At 37.8% G+C, this 12,051-nt stretch overlaps 1 long non-coding RNA gene across 1 annotated transcript; it reads right to left on the reverse strand.

Moving 5' to 3' along the window:
* Positions 1 to 2,699: 2,699 nt before the first annotated feature.
* LOC132644373 (uncharacterized) lies at positions 2,700 to 9,236 on the reverse strand. Its single transcript, XR_009583841.1, has 3 exons — positions 4,912 to 9,236; positions 3,866 to 3,949; positions 2,700 to 3,478 (listed from the first exon to the last, which is right to left on the reverse strand). It is a non-coding gene; the product is annotated as an uncharacterized LOC132644373 (long non-coding RNA).
* Positions 9,237 to 12,051: the final 2,815 nt, after the last annotated feature.

Here is a 12,051-nt window from a genome sequence, read left to right on the forward strand (position 1 = left end):
ACTCCGTCTCAAAATAAATAAGTGTCACCTTAGCAAAAATTACGCCCATTAAGAAATCAATAAATACAATGTGGAGTTTACTAAACTATCCCTATTTATTAGATGTTTTTTGAAAATTGAGCAATATTAAAGAGGACTACTTCTTTAATGCTAAGGATATAGTTGAAAACACTTGGCAATTTTTGTTTTGAATTCCTAAAGTAACAGTTTTTTCGGATAATTTTTTTTTTTCTATTGCTAAGATGACACTTATCCTGGGACAGAGGGAGTACCATTTTGCGATGACACTAATTGGGATGAATTCGCATATTCAATTTAATGAACTGATAAGTTGTGGCGAAAACATTTTGTAGTTAATTCTTTGCACTTTGAGATCTCTACATTATTTGAGAATTCTTTTAAGTGATTTCTCTCTAGATTTTCTTTTCGTATGAGGTATCTTGTGTTGAGAAGAGCTTGGAGACGCCGCATGCTTGTGAACATGATTGACCGATGTTTCAACCACATATATTGTCAAGCGAAGTTTTGACGAATAACAATGCGGAGTCAGTGGCGGAGCCAGGATTTCCGTCGAGGGGGTTCAAAATATAAAAATGTAAACATACGAAGAAGCCTAAAGGGGTTTAACATCTACTATATATACATAAAAATAATTTTAACCTTGTAAAAATAGTGTTTTTTTCCGCCGAGGGAGTTCGGATGAACACCCTCGGCTCCATGTGGCTCCGCCACTGTGCGGAGTCATGAAAAAACGTTATATCAATGACTAAAAAAAATAGGAAATGACAACAAAACTAGCCAACATGTACCACTTATACTAGAGAAGTAATTTTACAGGTAGTTTGAAATAAATCAAAATATTCATTCGGTAATCAAAATATGAGAGATGCAATCCGGTGGGAAGTCTTCTGAAGGAAAGATATATAGTTTTTGCTGAATATCTCCCTACTCATAAATGTCAGGCAGCAGATCTTCGCATCCAACATTTATCTTATGAGAAGATTAGAAAGTCAATGAAAGCATAGGTTTAGCTTCATTTTAAAGAGATAATCTTGAATGAGATATACTCTTTTATGTGATATAAAAAGATCACTTGATACTCCCAACACATCATTAAGTTAAGATGTTTTCGATGTGCGTGGCGTTGCTTAGTACTTATAATTTATTAGATAATAATTCTTGACTCATTTTTCACAAAATAGAATATTCTTGACTTTAAAGTGCTCTATCTTGCTAATTGAGTGAGTTTTGTGCAGAGAAAACTATTTTGTTTGTGAAGTATAATTTTTAAATACTCACTGATATCAAACTTTTGTTTGTTATTAGGGTTTCCTTATCTTGTGAAATTTTGCACTTTCATAATTGACACTAGAAAAAAATTGTATACTGGATTTCACGGGTCAATCCACATTGATCATCCAGAATGTGTATGTCCTTTTTATCATGTATAATTATTTATTAAAAATTTATTTTAATAATATTAATATTTTTTTACAATACCTACATAACGCATCATATATGTGCAGCGCACGTGCCGAGAAACTAGTATATATATATATAACAGGGAAGCAAACGGCGGAGGGTCCAAAAGATTTTTATTTCATCTTATTCAATTTTTTACCAAATTCTATCTTTATGCTTTGATTTTGTCATTGACAATGGAAAGTAGGGAAGCAGAGGGTGAGTACAAGACCCATATTGTGTGTGTGTGTTACTAAAGTTTATTACTTTGAGATATAAACATTTTAATCACAACATTTTAATCACATTACCTTCTAATGATTCACATATTGTTTTTGTCAGTGAATTTTATATAGACTATTAAAAACCATTAAAATATTGAATCAGACTACGTAATAATATTGAATTTGAATAAATGATAAAGTTTTAAATCTATAAAAGAAAATTTTGGATTTAACACAAAACAAAGAAAGTGAGGCAGTTTTCACACCAAGAATACTGGGTGTAATCATTTAGAAAGTAGTCCTAATTATTATTTTTTGGCAAGTATGTTTTGAAGTTTCAATTTCAGAAAAGTGTAAACTAAATGTCTAAGAGACAAAGAAAAATGGTTAAGAGACTCTGACAGTAGTATTACATACATCTAACAGAATTGTTCAAACATGGAAGTGCTAGATTAATTTAGGCAATTGAAGAATTGTAAACAATATAATAAAAAATTAAAAATGAGAAATGTAATCTATGTTATATTAAGACGATAGTAATGAACAAGAATTTCAAACCAAGGGATAGACTAATAAAAAGTCATATAGCAATATGATAATACTAAACAATGACTAATGTAATAATAAAATAATGGAGCATAATAGTTTTTTTTTTTTCATAAATAGAACTAAAACAACAAGAAACTAGCCCGAAACTAGGCAAGGGAATGAGACCTAAACAACATCTCCTGCAGCACACGAAGAAATGCTAGAAGGAACGTGTGAATGCCATTCAACACGAGACTCTTGACTAAACGTCAATTTGGCTAAACCATCAGCAACCAAATTATAGCCTCCCTGTAAATATGGGCAACAATTTAAGTTCATGATTTTTGTTTTTGGAGCTATATGATCATTGAGAAACAAGATGAGAAACAAGATGACATTTAGAATTGTGTTAAAACAATAATCTACCAATATGTTCAAACTGTTATAAAATAAAAGCGATGTAATAAAATAAAGGAGCAATAAAAGCACACAGAGAGAAAGAGGGAAAGTAGCAAGTGTAGTATAATAATTCTTTCTATTTTTTGGGTGTCTTCTTTCATAAATGAAAGAGGCTATTTATAACCTCAAAGACTTGGAGAGATCATAGTGCTACAATACATGGACATGGCATCCACACTAATTTATTTACAACACTCCCTCTTGGATGTCCATGTAAAAGAAAAATTCGAATGAAAATCTAAAAAGTACACAGTTATTCATAATACGTATTGCTTGCTGCTCGTTAAAATCTTACTAGGAAAACCCAGTAGGAAAAATCCTAGCGAAGGAAAAAGAGTACATACATTTTGTGATACGCATTGAGAGCTGCCTCATTAAAAACCTTACCAGGAAAACCCAATTGGGACAAAACCTTGGTTAAGGGAAAAAGAGTGCAGCGCGTATTTCACTCCCCCTGACGAGAACATCATTTTTATCTCGGCAAGGGCATATTTGAATCATGCAGATCAACTTCTGAATATTGATGTTGGCAATGTCTTGGTAAATACATCCGCCAAATTACCATTTGGCCGAATTTGTTGAACATCAGTTTCACTATTCTGTTGAAGATCACGTGTGAAAAAGAATTCTGGTGAAATGAATTTTATTCTATCCCTAGCAACATTATCTCCTGTATTGTTGGAATCTTTATCTTCAAAGAGAGACCACACAGTTCCTTCCTAAATATGTTGAGCTATTGATCACCTTCATGTTACGCCCTATTTTGAACGGGTCCAAGATAGTTTGCAACTTCCCGGTTCTTCTAACTGGTTTAAAAAGGGTTAGAGTCGTCACTTTATTTTTAAGGAAAAACAGGAAACCTATATGTATTTGTGTGTCCACTCCATTTTTAGTCCACGAAACATATAAGATTCTAGATAAGGGTTTTATTTACCCCATGGGGAAGGTATTAAGTATCCCACAGAGCCTGCCCGAAGACAGTCCTTAAACTTAGTTTAACTGAACACTAAAGGGGGATTATCTATCTTTTTATCATTATTATTACCTGTTTTCAAAATGTTGTGACTTCATGAAAAGCTACACTAGGTGATAATATACTAAGTATATACAGTGTATAAAAATGTATTTATATCAAGTATCAAGCGTTTATAAAGAATGTATATTAAAAAAATAATATATAAAAGAGAATGTACCTCGTAAGTATAAAAGTGTATAAGGATTCGATGAAGTCTTCGGGTTCCTTCCGAGTGTCGTCTTCGGGATGTGTCTCCGGGTACCTGTATAAACACTTAGTAAAAGTGTTAGTAAAAGAATAAATAACTATCGAATGAATTAAAGAAATAATGAATAAACTTAACATAAAAACCCGTCTTTTGTACAGGGGAGGCGTTGGAAATCGACGGAAATTTCTTCATCGGCCAAGAGCGTAATATTTGTAATAAATTGTAAAATGAAAGAAAAATATGTTAGTTAAAGAAGTTTGAAAAAGTCAAAAAATAAGGAATGTGACATAAAACCTTTGAAAAGTGATATGACATAAAGTCTTTGAAAAGTGATTTGACATAAAGTCTTTAAAAAAGCGATTTGACATAAAGTTTATTAAACTTGACAAAAGGGAGTTTAAACTTGTTTTGACCCTAGAATTGATGTAGTATACACGGTGTTAGAATGTATATGTATATGATATATGTACAAAATATAAGAATAAAAAAAATGAAAATATATGTAAATGTAAAAATAATGTATAGACAATGTAGAGAAAATATAAAGAAAAATATGTGTAAAAAATAATAAAATAAAAAGGAGCATGTAATGTGATGATATTGTCAAAAAGGTAAAAGAAAATGCTTGCAAGTGTATGAAAAATATTTATAGGGGAGTAAAAAAAATGTATGCAAATTTAAAGAAAAAGTAGAGAAAATTGTCACACCCCGACCTTACTAGGGTGTGATGGGCACCCGACCCTTAATTAGGGCCGAGCGAACCCTCAGACTCTTGCCGCACATAAAATTACGTCAAACTTTTAAATCAGATCAGATAAAATATATAGCAAATTTTTTTTTTTCAGAAATATTCTTTCTCGTAGCTTCCAAGCCGAACAAATCCGTAGTCATACACAATTCAATACGCAACTCAGACCAACATATCGGCTGATGGAGCCGCTTACAGACTGACACTCCATACCCACGACGCTGTCTGCAAAGCCTCTAACATATATCAGACATCACAGCACACATACTCTGACTCAGCAGCACTCCAGGAGCAAATGGAGTTTGCCATCTTCGCTGGAACATCTTCTATAATATCTTCAACTCATCTGGGAGTACCTGCGCGGCATGAAACGCAGCCCCCGAAGAATAGGGGGTCAGTACGGAATATGTACTGAGTATGTAAGGCATGAAATACAGAAAGCAGAACCATAATCGAAACAAATAGTACAAAGGGTAAGCATATTATCCAGATTGCCGAATTACTTACTTCTCAGACACAGATCATACAGACCAATACAGATCATGCAGGCCGACACAGATCGTACAGACCAATACGGATCATACAGACCGTACAAATCATACAGAGCGTATGGAATGCTGACATACTCACTTTCCAGACACAGATCATACATACCGTTATCAGATATCAGAAGGAGTGTGGCACGTACAGAACGCACAGATAATGTCATACGTCAGACTGAGTACAGAACGTACTGATTGCTCCGATGATGTCACATATCGGACGGAATACAGAACGTACAGAACACTCGAATGATGCCATATATCGGGCGGGATACAGAACGTACAGATTACTCAGAGGATGTCATATATCAGACGGAATACAGAACGTACAGATTACTCAGATGATGTCATATAGCTAACGGAATACAGAATATACGGAAGGTCAGAATGCTTACTCTCCAACACAAGTCATGCATATCGGGATCAGATATTATATCACATACGCGGTAACCCCGGGGACATATACCACGCCGGGACAAATACCATATCATACACACGGTAACCTCGGGGACAAATAACACGCCGAGGGACCGGTCACATCCTATCATTTACATGGTAACCTCGGGAACAGGTAACACGCCGAGGAACCGGTGAACAATGCCAAGGGATGCGCACGATAACATAGGAACGTGGTCGCCACTCCTACCCTTGGGCGCCACAACACATCATATTTCAGAAAATTTGCTCCGATCTCCGTCACACATCATAACATAACCACGGTACCCGGGGGCGGACAGATAACACGACACCCCGAGCCCGGACACATCATACTTCATAATATATATCCTCGGTAACCGGGGACGGACATATAACACAGTACCCCGGAACCGGACACATCATACTTCGGAATTCATATATGGAACCCAGCCCTCAACAGAGGACTCGGCGAACCATCCGCACGATACATACCGGCCCGGGATCCGGTGAAAGGGATCATAGCACATGCACGAGCAGAGTAGTGAGAAACCACATGCATAGAAATCAATACTCGACAGACCAGTGTACTTACCGATACGTGGAGGCTCGGAACAGATTTCAGGTCAATCCGGCGTAGTATGAGAAAGTTACGAGCGTTCGAAGTACAGAACGCTTTATAAGCGTTTCAGAAGCCTTTTTTCGGGGAATCAGAATCATAGTCACATCAGACACCTTCAGATGTCCTTACGAATCAGATCAAATAGAGATTTTGAAACCATACTTACGTATAAGAAAGTTATAGCCGTCTTGATACAGAAACCTCTTCGAACATTTCAGAGCAATCCGAGATCGTATACGGGAGTTAGGGACATTAAATCTTACAGAAGTTCTCGAACCCGAATAAACATATCAGAATGCTCTTATCAGGATACAGATTTCGGAATTCTCATATGAGGATACTTATATCGGAATACTTATATCAGCATACTTACATCAGAATACTTATATCAAAATACTCATATCGACACACTTATATCAGAAGACTGATATCAAAATGCTTATATCAAGACACTTATATCAAAATACTTATATCAGAATACTTATATCAAAATACGTATATCAGAATACTTGTACCAACATACTTATATCAAAATACTTATATCAAATACTTATATCAAGGGATGAACTAGGATCACAAACTCAGGTCACAAAGTGAATTAGAATCATAATCAGACTCAGCACCACAGAACAGAGTTACCCCAAGGCAGCATATCACATTATACCTTACTTGGCTCTAGGACATGCCAAAGAAAGAAAGGGTAAGCCTTACATACCTGCGCCGCGACCAACTAGTTACACTTGTGCCTCCAACTTGTTAATCTACATTCAAGAGAGTTCATCCATTCATTAGTTCCTTCGTCAAGTACTTGCCTCACCCTTTCAATATATTCATTTATATTCTGCCGAAATTTCGGCAGCATCTCCCCTGTAAATGTACCAACCCGAAAATATGGCTCGGCCCAAATCAACACCAACAGTAATCCGGGAATACAACCCAGCCAATCTATCAACAATACCAACAATTATCCTAGCAACACTTCAATATCAAATTCAATTCACACAATATTTCAAACAACTCAAACAAGGCTCCAACTCTCCCGAAATTGCCTCCAAATCCGAGAACTACACCAAACACATTCTTCTCTTCCAAATTCATAACTTATACCATTACCCCACACATTAACAATACAATTCTCCTAAATACAAAAATTACATAAAATTCACATAAATTCCAAAATCATCCCACAACCAACATAACATTATTTTGAGTCACTAAATTTGCACTTCTCATCATAGAATTCGTAACGACGGCAACTAAAACGCTAACGACAATTTGTTTATTTTTCAACACACCAAGAGGGGCCATTCGTCCCACACCCAACACACACCTAAGGAAAATTTTCATTCTTTTCTTCACACTACAACATTCAAAACATGCTAATTAACATTAATTCATGACTTTCATCACAACATACACACGGCCCAACACCACCACACGGCCTTACTTACAACACACATTATTTTCATGATTTCCATGAATTTCTACACACCACAACATCCACAAGCATCCATAATACATAAAAGAAGATTGAATTCTTACCTTTTCTTCCAAACTCCTTCACTTGGCTAAGGTGTCAAATTGATGAAACAAGCCCTCCATCTTCCAAAACAACTCCACCATGTTGTAGAGGACCCTTGAATTGGTAGGAATACAACAAGAAAATAATTTTTGGGACAAACTTTCAAGAGACAAAAATTGGAGACCATGGCCGAAATTGGTCCTTTGTTTCTCTCCTTGTTCTTTCCCTTCTCTCGAGTTTTCATGAACTTTCTCAAGGCATATGATGAATTTTCTTCCATGTGCCATATTTATTAAGAGATCATGTGCATGGCACATGCCTATCTTATTTTATTTTTCTTTCTTCTTTTCTAGAAATTTCTTCAATTTATAGCAAGGATGACTTATTTGTCATCCTTCTTTTTTTTTTTTTTTTTTTTGGAATTTTCATGAAACTTTTGTAAAATTCCCATTTTGCCCCTCGACTTTTCTCAATATTACTATTTTGCCCCTGACCTTCCACATTAGTTTCATTGGCCATTTTGCAAATTCCTTATCCTTAGCCTCTCACAATATTTCCATACTAATAACAGTCATAAATAATATTTATAACAACTTGTGCATTAATATAATTTTGAAATTGGTTTCGCCCTTAACTTCCCACGACGACTCTGAATTATCCAAACATACAAAATACGGGCTATAACATCCTCCTCCCCCCCCCCCCCCTTTAGAACATTCGTCCTCGAATGTTCAACTGGCCTTTTGGGGACTCGTAGCACTTCGGGAGGGGGTTTCTTTTATAGTTGCCCGTTTCTCCATGCCCATTTCATATAATCGAGTCTCTCCGTCCTTATATGGGTCCTTATTCTGTGCCATGAGTTTTCTAATCCGCTGGGCCGACATATTTTCCTTGTCCTTCTCAGGTCATCTCTTTTCGGTTACTGTTTCGTGACCGTATCTTAACAAAAGTCAGACTTTTAGATTCTTACTACAACTCTTCCTTAGTCTCTTCTCGTATCTCTCGATACAGGCATACTTGTCTTTGACTTCATGTGGTGACGCTCATTTCGTTCATCGTTATTCCTTGTAAGCCTAATATGGCCTCCCCCCCCCCCCCCCTTTAAGGGGCTCCTTATAAGGCAACAGTTCTTCTTTTCAACTCCGTGCACAACATAGCAAAATTCCTTATCATAAGTTTTCCTTTCATTTTCCGTCGATATCCTGACATAGGAGATACCATTCATGTTCATATACATATACACATATAATTAGTATCAACTGACCCGCAAATTACCGTCAGACGCTATTCAAACTTATCCAAATTCCAAAACTGCACTGCACTTTCTGTTTCTTTTCTAGTCTAGCCTGTCGCATTCTATGTGACCTCGTATGGTTTCCCAACCATTCCGTATACATTAAATTTCTCTCGAATTACTCCAGCTCCTGACCTGCTGCTCACATCTGAATTTTAAAAAAAAATTAGAAAACTTCCCAGGGGGTCACCCATCATGAAATTGCCCCCGCCTGAGCACGCTTAACCTCGAAACTTTGATGGATTTCGGTGCCTTAGGGCCGATATAATCGCGTCCACTTTCCCTTATAACCTTTATCACCTGATCTAGAGCAGATCAAGGTCTTACAGATTCCGAGACATTTCTGTAACCCGTTCTATCCTTACAATTACCATTTTACCCTTTTCCAACCCTTACTATTCGGAATTCGCTCACACACTACAAATATCAACAACATCTGACGGATCATACATATATATAACATGTTCCAGCCGGCCAGGGCCTTTATATATCGTTTCACATCGTATCATATCATATTACCTCATATCAGACCATATCATGTCATATTATGTCATATCGTGTCTTGTTATATCATATCATATCATATCGCATCATATCATATCGTATCATATCGCGTCGTGTCATTTCATATGGGATCATATCATATCATACCAAATCACTGTCGTACATGGCTTCCGGTTTCTGATAACAGAACGAACATGTCAAAACTTACCTCTGTGGCCTTCCATATCATTATTCACCTTTTTCCCCAACGTATGTAAGGCTTACATTTGGGGTCTCGTTTCCCTATATCGGGGCTCTATCGCACGATCTATGGCACAAAGAAGGTCAACAATTCCTAGATACCCCGTAGCCTCCTGTTTATAAGTGTGGCGCGCTACACACCCATAAACAAGACTCTACCGGACACGACTTTGCAGACAACCCTTAGACCGACCTGCTCTGATACCACTTTGTCACACCCCGACCTTACTAGGGTGTGATGGGCACCCGACCCTTAATTAGGGCCGAGCGAACCCTCAGACTCTTGCCGCACATAAAATTACGTCAAACTTTTAAATCAGATCAGATAAAATATATAGTAATTTTTTTTTTCCAGAAATATTCTTTCTCGTAGCTTCCAAGCCGAACAAATCCGTAGTCATACACAATTCAATACGCAACTCAGACCAACATATCGGCTGATGGAGCCGCTTACAGACTGACACTCCATACCCACGACGCTGTCTGCAAAGCCTCTAACATATATCAGACATCACAGCACACGTACTCTGACTCAGCAGCACTCCAAGAGCAAATGGAGTTTGCCATCTTCGCTGGAACATCTTCTATAATATCTTCAACTCATCTGGGAGTACCTGCGCGGCATGAAACGCAGCCCCCGAAGAACAGGGGGTCAGTACGGAATATGTACTGAGTATATAAGGCATGAAATACAGAAAGCAGAACCATAATCGAAACAAATAGTACAAAGGGTAAGCATATTATCCAGATTACCGAATTACTTACTTCTCAGACACAGATCATACAGACCAATACAGATCATGCAGGCCGACACAGATCATACAGACCAATACGGATCATACAGACCGTACAAATCATACAGAGCGTATGGAATGCTGACATACTCACTTTCCAGACACAGATCATACATACCGTTATCAGATATCAGAAGGAGTGTGGCACGTACAGAACGCACAGATAATGTCATACGTCAGACTGAGTACAGAACGTACTGATTGCTCCGATGATGTCACATATCGGACGGAATACAGAACGTACAGAACACTCGGATGATGCCATATATCGGGCGGGATACAGAACGTACAGATTACTCAGAGGATGTCATATATCAGACGGAATACAGAACGTACAGATTACTCAGATGATGTCATATAGCTAACGGAATACAGAATATACGGAAGGTCAGAATGCTTACTCTCCAACACAAGTCATGCATATCGGGATCAGATATCATATCACATACGCGGTAACCCCGGGGACATATACCACGCCGGGACAAATACCATATCATACACACGGTAACCTCGGGGACAAATAACACGCCGAGGGACCGGTCACATCCTATCATTTACATGGTAACCTCGGGAACAGGTAACACGCCGAGGAACCGGTGAACAATGCCAAGGGATGCGCACGATAACATAGGAACGTGGTCGCCACTCCTACCCTTGGGCGCCACAACACATCATATTTCAGAAAATTTGCTCCGATCTCCGTCACACATCATAACATAACCACGGTACCCGGGGGCGGACAGATAACACGACACCCCGAGCCCGGACACATCATACTTCATAATATATATCCTCGGTAACCGGGGACGGACATATAACACAGTACCCCGGAACCGGACACATCATACTTCGGAATTCATATATGGAACCCGGCCCTCAACAGAGGACTCGGCGAACCATCCGCACTATACATACCGGCCCGGGATCCGGTGAAAGGGATCATAGCACATGCACGAGCAGAGTAGTGAGAAACCACATGCATAGAAATCAATACTCGACAGACCAGTGTACTTACCGATACGTGGAGGCTCGGAACAGATTTCAGGTCAATCCGGCGTAGTATGAGAAAGTTACGAGCGTTCGAAGTACAGAACGCTTTATAAGCGTTTCAGAAGCCTTTTTTCGGGGAATCAGAATCATAGTCACATCAGACACTTTCAGATGTCCTTACGAATCAGATCAAATAGAGATTTTGAAACCATACTTACGTATAAGAAAGTTATAGCCGTCTTGATACAGAAACCTCTTCGAACATTTCAGAGCAATCCGAGATCGTATACGGGAGTTAGGGACATTAAATCTTACAGAAGTTCTCGAACCCGAATAAACATATCAGAATGCTCTTATCAGGATACAGATTTCGGAATTCTCATATCAGGATACTTATATCGGAATACTTATATCAGCATACTTACATCAGAATACTTATATCAAAATACTCATATCGACACACTTATATCAGAAGACTGATATCAA

Source organism: Lycium barbarum, chromosome 6 (genome assembly GCF_019175385.1).
Source record: "Lycium barbarum isolate Lr01 chromosome 6, ASM1917538v2, whole genome shotgun sequence".
Taxonomy (NCBI): Eukaryota; Viridiplantae; Streptophyta; class Magnoliopsida; order Solanales; family Solanaceae; genus Lycium; species Lycium barbarum.